This window comes from Callithrix jacchus, chromosome 4 (assembly GCF_049354715.1).
Source record: "Callithrix jacchus isolate 240 chromosome 4, calJac240_pri, whole genome shotgun sequence".
NCBI classification, from domain to species: Eukaryota; Metazoa; Chordata; class Mammalia; order Primates; family Cebidae; genus Callithrix; species Callithrix jacchus.
The window spans coordinates 55912620-55924377 of NC_133505.1; positions in this window are offsets into that span (position 1 = coordinate 55912620).

The window sequence follows — 11758 nt, forward strand, 5'->3', positions numbered from 1 at the left end:
GGAATGATTATAGGATGGTACCTTTTATCAGGCTGATTTGAAGTGAGACACACAGAAAAAAGGAAACGCACAGATTTATTTGTGTAGCCAATTACAATTCAGCATTATTTAAGCACTTAACCAAAAATGAATATATTAAAAATTTTCCCCAAAATTCAAAAGACTTAGGGAAAAACAAAAAACAAAATAAACCAAAAGCAACGCCTGGGTGCGGTGGCTCAGGCCTGCAATCCCAGCACTTTGGGAGGCCAAGACGAGCAGATGCCTTGAAGTCAGTAGTTTAAGACCAGCCTGGCCAACATGGTGAAACCCATCTCTACTAAAAATAAAAAAACTAGTTGGGGTGTTGTGGCATGTACCTATAGTCCCAGTTACTAGGGAGACTGAGGCAAAAGAATCACTTGAACCCAGGAGGCAGAGGCTGCAGTAAGCCGAGGTCACACCATTGTGCTCCAGCCTGGGCTACAGAGCAAGACTTCATCTCAAAAACATAAAAATAAAATAAAATAATAAAAAGTAAATAAATAAACCCAAAGCACACAGAAAGAAGGAGATAATAAAGAGTAGAACAGAAATCAGTTAAATTGAAAACAAAACCAAAAAAATACAGAAAATCAATAAAACAAAGAGCCGATTCTTCGAAGAAATAATAAAATTCACAATCCTCTAGCTAGACAGGTAAAAACAAAGAGAAAGGATGCAAATTACCAGCATCAGGAATGAAACAAGGATATGAATACAGACCCTTCAGACATCAAAAAGACAACCAGGAAACACTACAGACAACTCTACACACATCAGTTTGACAATTTAGATGAAATGGACCATTGAATAACACAAAATACCCTAACTACCTGATACAAATTAGAGAACTTAAATAGCCCTGTAACTATCAAGAAAATTACATTTTAATTATCTCCTCCCAAAAAACTCTACTTTCACTGAAAAATTCTACCAAACATTTAAAGATTTGAAACCACTTCTATACAATCTTATTCAGAGCTAAAAGAAGAAACAATATTTTATGAAGCTAGTATTACCTGACAGCAAAAGAAAACAGAAACAGTATTAAACAGAACACTACAAACCAATATCCCTTATTAATACAGACACAAAACTCTTTATGAAAACATTATCAACTAGAACATAGCAATACATAAAAAGAATTATATATCATGGCCAATTGGAGTTTATTCTGGGGACGTAAGGCTGGTTCAACCTTGGAAAATCCATCAGTATAATATCATATTAACAGGCTAAGCAAGAAAAATAATATGACTGTATCAATTAATTCAGAAAATGCACTTGACAATAATTTAACACCCTCAGAAAAATAAGAGTAGAGGGAAATCTTTTCAACTTGATAAAGAGCGTCTGCAAAAACTACATTTGGCCGGGCGTGGTGGCTCACGCCTGTAATCCCAGCACTTTGGGAGGCTGAGACAGGCAGATCACTCTCTGAGGCCAGGAGTTCGAGACCAGCCTGACCAACACGGCAAAACCCCATCTCTACTAAAAATACAGAAGAATTAGCCAGGCACGGTGGCAGGAGAATAAAGTGGGAACTATCGCTCTACCCAGTTTCAAGACATTATATAGAAGTAATAATCAAACCTGTGTGGTAAAAGCAGAGGTATAGACACATAGATCAATGAGCTAGAAAAAGGCACTCATAAAAAGACCTAAATGAATATGCCTCATTGATTTTTAACAAAAGTAAAAAAGCAACTCAATGGATTAAAGATAGGCTTTTTAAAATAAACTTTTGTTTTCAGAATACTTTTTGAGTTATAGAAAAATTGTGAAGATAGGACAGAGAGTTTCTATATATCTCATATACTAATTTCCTCTGTTATTAGCATCTTGCATTAGTATGGTACATTTCTTTTTTTTTTTTTTTTGAGACGGAGTTTCGCTGTTGTTACCCAGACTGGAGTGCAATGGCACCATCTCGGCTCACCGTAACCTCTGCCTCCTGGGTTCAAGAAATTCTCCTGCCTCAGCCTCCCGAGTAGCTGGGACTACAGGTGTGCACCACCATGCCCAGCTAATTTTGTGTATTTTTAGTAGAGACAGGGATTCACCTCATTGACCAGGATGGTCTTGATCTCTTGACCTCGTGATCCACCCACCTCGGCCTCCCAAAGTGCTGGGATTATAGGCGTGAGCCACCGCGCCTGGCCTAGTGTGGTACATTTCTTACAATTAATAAACCAATTTTAAAACATTATTATTGGCCAGGCACAGTGTCTTATGCGTGTAATCCCTGAACTTTGAGAGGCTGAGGCAGGAGAATTGATTAAAGCCAGGAGTTCAGGACCAGCCTGGGCAATATGGCAAGGTTCTGTCTCTATAAAAAACATTATTTTATAAACATTAACTAGGTGTGGTAGCACACACCTGTGGTCCCAGAGGCTTAGGAGGCTGAGGTAGGAGGTTCAAACATCACTTGAACCCAGAAGTTTGAGGCTACAGTGACCTATGACTGCACCACTGCACTCCAGCCTGGACAGCAGAGTGAGACCCTGTCTCAGGAGAAAAAGAAAACAACATTATTGTTAATTAACATTCATCCTTCCTTCAGATTTTCTTAGTTTTTACGAATATGCCTTTTCTGGTCCAGTATCCCATCCAGGATACCACATTACATCTTGTTTCCATGTTTCCTTAAGCTCCTCTTGGCTATAAAAGTTTCTCACACTTGCTTTGTTTTTGATAACTTTAACAGTTTGAGGAGCAATGGTAAAGTATTTTGACAAATGTCCCAGAATTGGATTTATGTGATGTTTTTCTCATGAATAGATGGGGATTGTGAGTTTCAGAGAGAAAATCAAAGAGGCAAAGTACCATTTTTATCTTATCATATAAAAGGTGCATACTATGACTTACCATTATTTATGTTAACCTTTATCATATGGCTGAGATAGTGTTTGTCAGCTCTCTCCATTGAAAGGTTACTGTTTTTTTTTTAAAGAGTCTCCCTCTGTCACCCAGGCGGGAGTGCAGTGGCGCAATTATGGCTCAATGCAAACTCCGCCTCCTAGTCTCAAGTGATCCTCTCACCTTAGCCTCCCGAGTAGCTGGGATTTACAGTCATAGACACATTTGGCAATTTCTTTAAATGTTCTGTAGAGATGAGGTCTCATCATATTGCCTAGGCCGGTCTGGAACTCATGAGTTCAAGCAATCCTCTCGCTTCGGCCTCCCAAAGTGCTGGGATTCCAGGCGTGAACCACCTCACCTGGCAGTAAGGTTACTCTTTTTCTCTGCTTTCCGTACTCCTTGGAATTTAATTTTAAAAAGAAATGAAGTGCTGGTACATGATACAGCATAGATAAACTTCAAATATAATATATCATGCTAAGTGAAAGAAGTCAGACACAAAGGACTACATATTGAATGATTTCATTTATGAAATGTCCAGAAAAGGCAAATCTCTACAGACAGAAAGATTAAGGATTGCCTGGGGCTGGGGGTGGGAATGGGAAGTGACTGGAAGTGAGGACAAAGTTTCTTTTTGGGCTGATGGAAATGTTCTAAAATTAGATTGTAGTTATGGTCATATAACTTTGTACATCTACTAAAAAGTCACTGAATGGCTGGACATGGTGGCTCACATCTGTAATCCCAATGCTTTGAGAAGCCAAGGGAAGAGGATTGCTTGAGGCTAAGAGTGAGCCCTCACCTCTACAAGAAAATTTTAAAATTAGCCTGGTACACACCTGCAGTCCCAGCTTCTCTGTAGTCTGTGGCAGGAGGGTCACTTGAGCCCAGAAGTGTGAGGCTGCAGTGAGCTATGGTCACGTCACATCACAACACTGTGGCCTGAGTAACGGAGAAATACCTTGTCTCTAAAAAGTAAATAAATAAAAATAAAACTTACTGAATTGTATACTTTAAATGAGTGAATTTTATACACCAAAAAAGCTATTTTTAAAAACAAACTATAAACAGAAAAGTCTCTCTTCTATTCCTATCCTAGACCCCTTTCTCTCCCATCAGAAAATCATTTTTATTAGTTTTTGGCTTGCCCTATCAGTTTTACTTTGACAAATATAAGCAAGGACATATATATTAAGTGATTTTAAAATTTTGCCTTAAATACTGACAATTGACAAAAAGCAGGTCTATCTAATTGAGAGGTAAGAAGGAACTCCCTGTAAACCTTATAGAGATTCGAAAAGGACACTGCTGGGACTCCACAAAACTTTTAAAGTTTATAACCTTAGTCTCGTTGTGTCTGATTACGTCTGAAAACATATGGCTTTTGGCCAGGTGTGGGGGCTCACGGCTGTAATCCCAGCACTTTGGGAGGCCAAGGCGGGTGGATCACGAGGTCAATAGATCGAGACCATCCTGGTCTACATGGTGAAACCCTGTCTCTACTAAAAATACAAAAAATTAACTGGGCATGGTGGCACGTGCCTGTAATCCCAGCTACTCAGGAGGCTGAGGCAGGAGAATTGCCTGAACCCAGGAGGCGGAGGTTGCAGTAAGCCAAGATCGTGCCATTGCACTCCACTCCAGCCTGGGTAACAAGAGCAAAACTCTGTCTCAAAAAAAAAAAAAAATACCAGCACTTTGGGAGGCCAAGGCTGGTGGATCACCTGAGGTTGGGAGTTCAAGACCAGCCTGGCCAACATCATGAAACCATGTCTCTTCTAAAAATACAAAAATGAGCCAGGCATGGTAGCACATGCTACTCAGGAAGCTGAGGCAGGAGAATCTCTTGAACCCAGGAGGTGGAGGTTGCTGTGAACTGAGATCATGCCACTGTACTCCCACCTGGGTGTCAAAGTGAGACTCTGTCTCACAAAAAAAATAAAAATAAAAATATGGCTTTTATTAATTTGAGTGAAGGGGTTCACAAATTAAGAACAAGAAAAAGGAGAGAGAATGGAGATGACAAAATTGCCTTGTGGGAGACCCAGACAGATACAATTAGCAACAGTTGGAAGGGAAGGTTGTAATTGAAAGGTGCTTCAAAGAGAGTTTGTGTGTGTGTGTTGCCTGTGTGTGTGTTGTGACTATCCATCTGTGTAAGAAAGACATTATCTTTAGAAGCTTCTGCTAAGCTGTTCATGGTGAGTATCTGAAAGAAAATCTGGTGTACACCGAGTTTATGCTAATGAGAGGAAGAAATAAGTCATGCATTGGCCAATTTCCCACATTGGCCACTAGATGGCAACACCAACCCAACACAGTCCTCTTTTGAGATGAGCCAAAAGGGTTGTATAGGAATAAGTACACAGTTTAACTTACTCCTATGCACCACAGTTTTCAGTCAAGTATTCTTACCTCAAGAAGGGCATGTATAAGTCTATACATGTTTAAATGTACAAGTGCATGTAAGAATACAAGCCAGGCAGGTAGACAGAATGCAAAATCTCCATGGTGCTTGTTGACATTTTTGGCACTCACTAAATCTTACATATAAGGAATTTCCTGATATAAAAATGCATTAGGTCTCAAAAGTGAGAAATGGTAAGGCATTTACCATTTACCATCTTCAGATCACAAAACCTCTTTAAACTACAACTTTACTGTCAGCACCTTAGAATCTAAAGTTTCAAAACGTTTCCATGGAGGTTTTGATTTCAACTTTGTAGGCCAAGAGACCATCTTCTTGCCTTCCCACCCTCTAGGTGGTGAGAATTTCTTCAGCTGTAAGCCAGACTGGCAACTGGTAGCCCAATGAGTGCCAAGGATAAAAGGTGTGGTAAGCTCCTAATTTCCTTGTTATATAGGGTTATCGGAGTGGGTCCATGGGCTTCCATTTTCAATGGTGTTTCCACAAAGATTTTCATCTTCTCCAGTGCCCCAAACATCAGAAGAATTTATGTGACCCCAAGATCACCTTGAAACCACATAACCGGTTTATGGTTTCCTAAAGGCTTTTTGTTTGGTTAGGTTTGGTGTTACTATTCATCACAACAAGAAACAGGAAGGGGGTAAAAACACCAAAGAGAGAGCTGCAAAGTTTCAAACCATTCCACAAGAAGTAGTAGCACAATGAGAGCTGGAATTCGCTGGAATGTAACTAAGAGCTTTGATCATTCTCTGCTCCACAGCCACAGTTGCGCTTTGTTCTTCAGGGCTTTGCTGACCCTCTGAAACTCTCAGTTTCTTCAGAGGGATTGATTGTACTCTCGGCTTCCCTCCAGGAGATTTCTCCACTGCGGTTGCCTCCTATTTTTTCCTACCTCCTTTTATTTAATATTTACAGGAAAAGCTGTTGATACATGTGGAATGTTTGAGGATACAAAATGAATTAAATGAGATTTAATGACATTCAGAGGAAAACCCAGATTTTCACCCAAGTTTTTCTTCCTCATAAAGAAGGGCCATTATGTGCTCTTTCCAAAGCTGACCATTCTGCAGGCTGGAGATGTCTAGCAGTCACAGGAAGGGGGTGGTGTGATGTCTAATACATGCTTCACATTCTGTGTGTTCTATAGGTTGCTCTTCAAGATCTGCATAATCAAGAAATATTTTCCAATTTAAATTAATTAATGCTAGTCTAGTTTGAATTCGTAGAGAGAAAAAGTCTAAATTAAATATATCATCAAAGCCTGGGCAATACAACAAGATCTCAACTCTACAAAAAATAAAGAAATAAAATAAAATGAAAAATTAGCCAGGCGTGGTGGCATATGCCTGTTGTCCCAGCTACTTGGAAGGCTGAAGAGGGAAGATTGCTTGAACCCAGGAAGTCAAGGCTGCAGTAAGCCATGATCATGTCACTGCACACCAGCAGAGGTGATAGAGAAAGACCCTGTCAGAAAAAAAGAGAGAGAAAAAGAAGGAAGGAAGGAAGGGAGGGAGGGAGGAAGGGAAGGAAGGAAGGGAGGGAGAGAGAGGGGAGGGGAGGGGAGGGGAGGGGAGGAGAAGGGGAGGGGAGGGGAGGGGAGGGGAGGAGAAGGGGAGGGGAGGGGAGGAGAAGGGGAGGGGAGGGGAGGAGAAGGGGAGGGGAGGGGAGGAGAAGGGGAGGGGAGGGGAGGGGAGGGGAGGGGAGGGGAGGGGAGGGGAGGGGAGGGGAGGGGAGGGGAGGGGAGAGGAGAGGAGAGGAGAGGAGAGGAGAGGAGAGGAGAGGAGAGGAGAGGAGAGGAGAGGAGAGGAGAGGAGAGGAGAGGAGAGGAGAGGAGAGGAGAGGAGAGGAGAGGAGAAAAAAGCTGCCAGTGTCTCAGCTTTTACAATGTCCAGCTGCCAGCATCAGGGTCCCTTTCCCCAAAGACTTTCTCTGACCACTGGAGCGTACTTTGCTGCACCAGGCTTAGCAAAATGAACAGACAACTGGGAAGTATTCCTTAAAAAATGACTGATGGGAACTGGCAGAGCAAGACTTTAGCTCATTCACCCCACTGGGGAAATAGCTCTGAGGTTTGTATTGTACTGGATCTCCAGAGCTCCCGGCTGGATTAAGTTCTGATTGTCCATTACAGTAACTGGCTTGATAACACAGACCACTTATTAGTCTTCAATTCCTTGCTTCTCTTGCCCACTCATCCAACAGGTTCTTCCTGCCAGCTGCACAGACAAAACCAATTTACTGGGACCATTGTATTGCCGTAGAGAAAGACTTTAATTAACAAAAGGCTGGCCATATAGAAGAACTGGAGCTATCACTCAAATCAGTCTCCCTGAGAACTCAGAGCCTAGGGTTTTATGGATAATTTGGTGGGTGGGGGCTAGAGAATGAATGCTGCTGATTGGTTGGAAATGAAATTATAGGGGTATGCCCTAAGTCTGTTTCTGAGAGGTGGGGGTCACAGAACCAGTTGAGTCATGAGTCACAGTCTGGGTAGGGTCAGTCAATTGCCAGAAATCAAAAACCTGAAAAACATCTCAAAAGACCACTCATAGGTTCTACAACAGTCACGTTACCTTTGGGAGCAAGTGGGAAAGTCACAAATCTTGTGACCTCTGGCTACATGACTCCTGAGCAGTAAAAGATTATGGAAACTAAGCCTACATGTTAGCAGAGTTCAGGGCCCCTCTATAACCCTAGTCTCACGGCCTTTCATTAGTTTTCTGTTTTTGAGCAAGGAGTGGTTAGTTCTAGGGAAGGGCTACTATCATCCTTGCTTTCAAGTTAAACTACAGATTAAATTTCTCCCATGGTTAGTTTGGCCTGTGCCCAGAAATGAGCAAAGATAGCCAGCCTGTGAAGCTGGAAGCAAGATGGAGTCAGCCATGTTAGATTTCTCTCACTGTTGTAATATTTCCAAAGGTGATTTCATTACCAAACAAACTAATTACTCTCAAATTCTTGTCTCACAGTATCTGCTGTTAGTAAAATCCAAATTAATAATATATAAAAATGCATTTTTATTGCAGTAAAATATACTTAACATAAAATTTACCATTTCAACCATCTTTAAGTATTCAATGGCATTAAGTACATTCACACTGTTGTGCAACCCATCACCACTATGCATTCCCACAAGTCTTTCATTACCCCAAGGTGAAACTCTACACCCATTAAGCAGAAACTCCCCATTCTCCCTCCCTCAGCCCCTGGTGACCACCATTCTACTCTCCTTCCTTATGAATCTGACTGTTCTAAGTACCTCATATAAATGGAATCATATGTTTCCTTTTGTATCTCGCTTATTTCACATAGCATAATATCTTCATGGTTCACCCATGTCGTATCACCTATTAGGATTTCACCCCTTTCTAAAGTTGAATAATATTTCATCATATGTATATTTTGTTTATCCATTTATTCATTGATGGACATTTGGGTTGCTTCTGCCTTTTGGCTATTATAAATGATGCTACTATGAACATTGGTGTACAAGTACCTGTTCAGGTCTCTCTTTGCTACCAGTTTTTTGAGGTATATACTCAGAAATGGAATTTCTTCATCATATGGTTATTCTATGTTTACTTTTAAGGACCACTATATGTTTTTCATAGGGACCACACCATTTTACATTTTCACAAGCAATGCACAAGTGCTCCAGTTTCTCTCTACTCCTGCCAAGACGTGCTGCTTTTGGGGTTTTGTTGTTGTTGCTGTTGTTTGCTTGTTTTTTGTTTTGTTTTGTTTTGTTTTTTTTGAAATGGAGTTTCGCTGTTGTTACCCAGACTGGAGTGCAATGGCACCATCTCGGCTCACCACAACCTCCGCCTTCTGGGTTCAAGCAATTTTCCTGCCTCAGCCTCCCAAGTAGCTGGGACTACAGGTGCGCACCACCATGCCCAGCTAACTTTTGTATTTTTAGTAGAGACAGGGCTTCACCTTGTTGACCAGGATGGTCTCGATCTCTTGACCTTGTGATCCACCCGCCTCGGCCTCCCAAAGTGCTGAGATTATAGGCGTGAGCCACCACGCCCGGCCTGTTTGCTTGTTTTATTGTAGTCATCTTAACGGGCATAAAGTGGTATCTTCTTGTGGTTTTGATGTGAATTACTTAAATTATTAATGAGGAGCAAACAAATGATGATTTCATTTGTTTATTGGCCAATCTGTATATCTTCTTTGGAGAAATAACAATTCAAATCTTTTGCCCATTTTTATTTATTTAAAAATTTTTTTTTTCAAGACAGAATCTTGTCAAGAATCTTGGCCAGGCTGGTCTCAAACTCCTGGGCTCAAGTGATCCTCCTGCCTTGATCTCTAAATGTGCTTGGATTACAGACGTGAGTCACTGCACCCATCCTTTTGCCCATTTTAAAATTGGATTATTTGGGTTTTTGTTATTGTTATATCATAGGAGGTCTTTATATATTCTGGATACTAACTCCTTATTAGATACAGAGTTGACAAATATTCTCTCCTATGCTGGGTTACCTTATCACTGTCTTCATAATGTCCTTTTGACCCATGGTAGCTTTTAATTTTGATGAAGTCTAATTTATCTATATGCTTTTGTTGCCTGTGCTTTTGATGCCATTCAAGAAATCATTATTAAATCCAATGTTTTGAGGCTTTTCTTCTGTTTTTTTGTTTTTATGTTTTGTTTTAATTGAAATTGCCCAGGCTCAAACTCCTAGGCACCATGAACCTCCTGCCTCAGCCTCTCAAATAGCTGGGATTACAGGTACATACCACTGTGCCCAACTTCCACTGGCTTCAGGTATCAGGTTAAGAGTTTCATAGTTTTATGTCTTAATTTAGGTATTTGATCCATTTTAATTTTTGCAAATGGTGTAAGGTAAAGGTCCAAGTTCATTCTCTTTCATGTAGTAAATAAATGGATTTTCAAACTAAATAAAGCCTCAATTATAATATGCATAGTTTGCCAAGGGCAAAGGGGAATAGTTTATTATCTTTAATAATGATCTTAAATTTATATTCACATTGTACATTTCTAGTCAATTACCCATGCCCTGATAAAAAGACTAATGCAATGGCAAGGAGAGAGTGATCATTCTGAAACCTGTGGTGACTAAATAATGAGGTCTGACTACTGCACACATGAGTGGTTTTCACTCCAGCATCACCTTCCTGATTTTGAGGGGAAATTGATTATAATATTTAAGAGATAAGGATGTCCTTCATAAAGGATATAAGAAAGCCATAAATTAGATTATGTTCATTCTCAGATAAAAGCTAACTTATAAATAGTTTGAGATTAAAACGTAGGTATCCATAGACTTTCCATTTCATCCTATTACATACCTAATTTGGTCCCAAATACAATTATTTCTAGCTACCCACAAAAACATTTTTAAATACCTAAATGTCTATTTATTTGGTTATTATTCCAGAAAGCAAAATATTATTCAAATATAAGTTTTTTTCTTCTATGTTAGAAGGGGGAAAAAAAACCACATAGGCTAAAATCTTTTTTTTTTTTTTTTTAGTAGAAACAGGGTTTCACCATGTTAGCCAGGCTGGTCTTGATCCACCCTCCTTAGCTTCCCAAATTGCTAGGATTTTTTTTTTTTTTTTTGAAAGAAAAAAAGGAAAGAAGGAGAGGAAGAAAGAGGAAGAAAAAGAGGGAGAGAGAACAGGAATATTGCTTTATTATAAAAATGGGTATTAATAATGGCCAATCAATATTTTATGTATTTAAGGTGGAGAATGTATATTTTGTGTATTTAAAGTGGAGAGCTCTATAAATATTTATTAAGTTTACTTGTTCTGGATCTGAGTTCAAGTCCTGGATATCCTTATTAATTTTCTGTCTCGTTGAGTCTAAATCTCTTTATGGGTCTTACGTATCTGGGTGTTAGGATTGTCAGCTTTTATTGTTGCATTGATCCTTTTACCACTGTATCTTTGTTGCTTTGAAATCTATTTTATCAAATGTGAGAATTACAACTCCTGCTTTTTATTTATTTATTTTTGCTCTCCATTTGGTTGGTAAATTTTTCTCCAACCCTTTGTTTTGAGTCTTTGTGCATCTTTGGATATAAAATGGGTCTGGATGTAGTATACTGTTAGGTTTTGGCTGTATCTTTTGATTGGGGGATTTAGTCGATTTAAATTTCTCTATGCTTCTCTCTCAGAAGCACAGAGAGAGATCCAAGATGGCTGATTGCTAACAGCTCAGGATTATAGCTCCCAGTGAAAGTGCAGAGAACAAGAGGACGCCACACTTTCAGATGAATTTTCGTCGCTCACAGACCAGAAGATTCACAGTGGAGGAGCCCCACGGGTTGCCAGTGCGACTCTTGTGGCTGGCGCAGCAGTTTTGCCAGCGCCTTGGCGCGGCAGCTCTTCGTGCAGAGTAAACGGGACTGGTTCCCCTACTGACCGATGCTTGAAGCTCCGGGAAGGCAGAGCCGCTTGTTACAGAGTCAA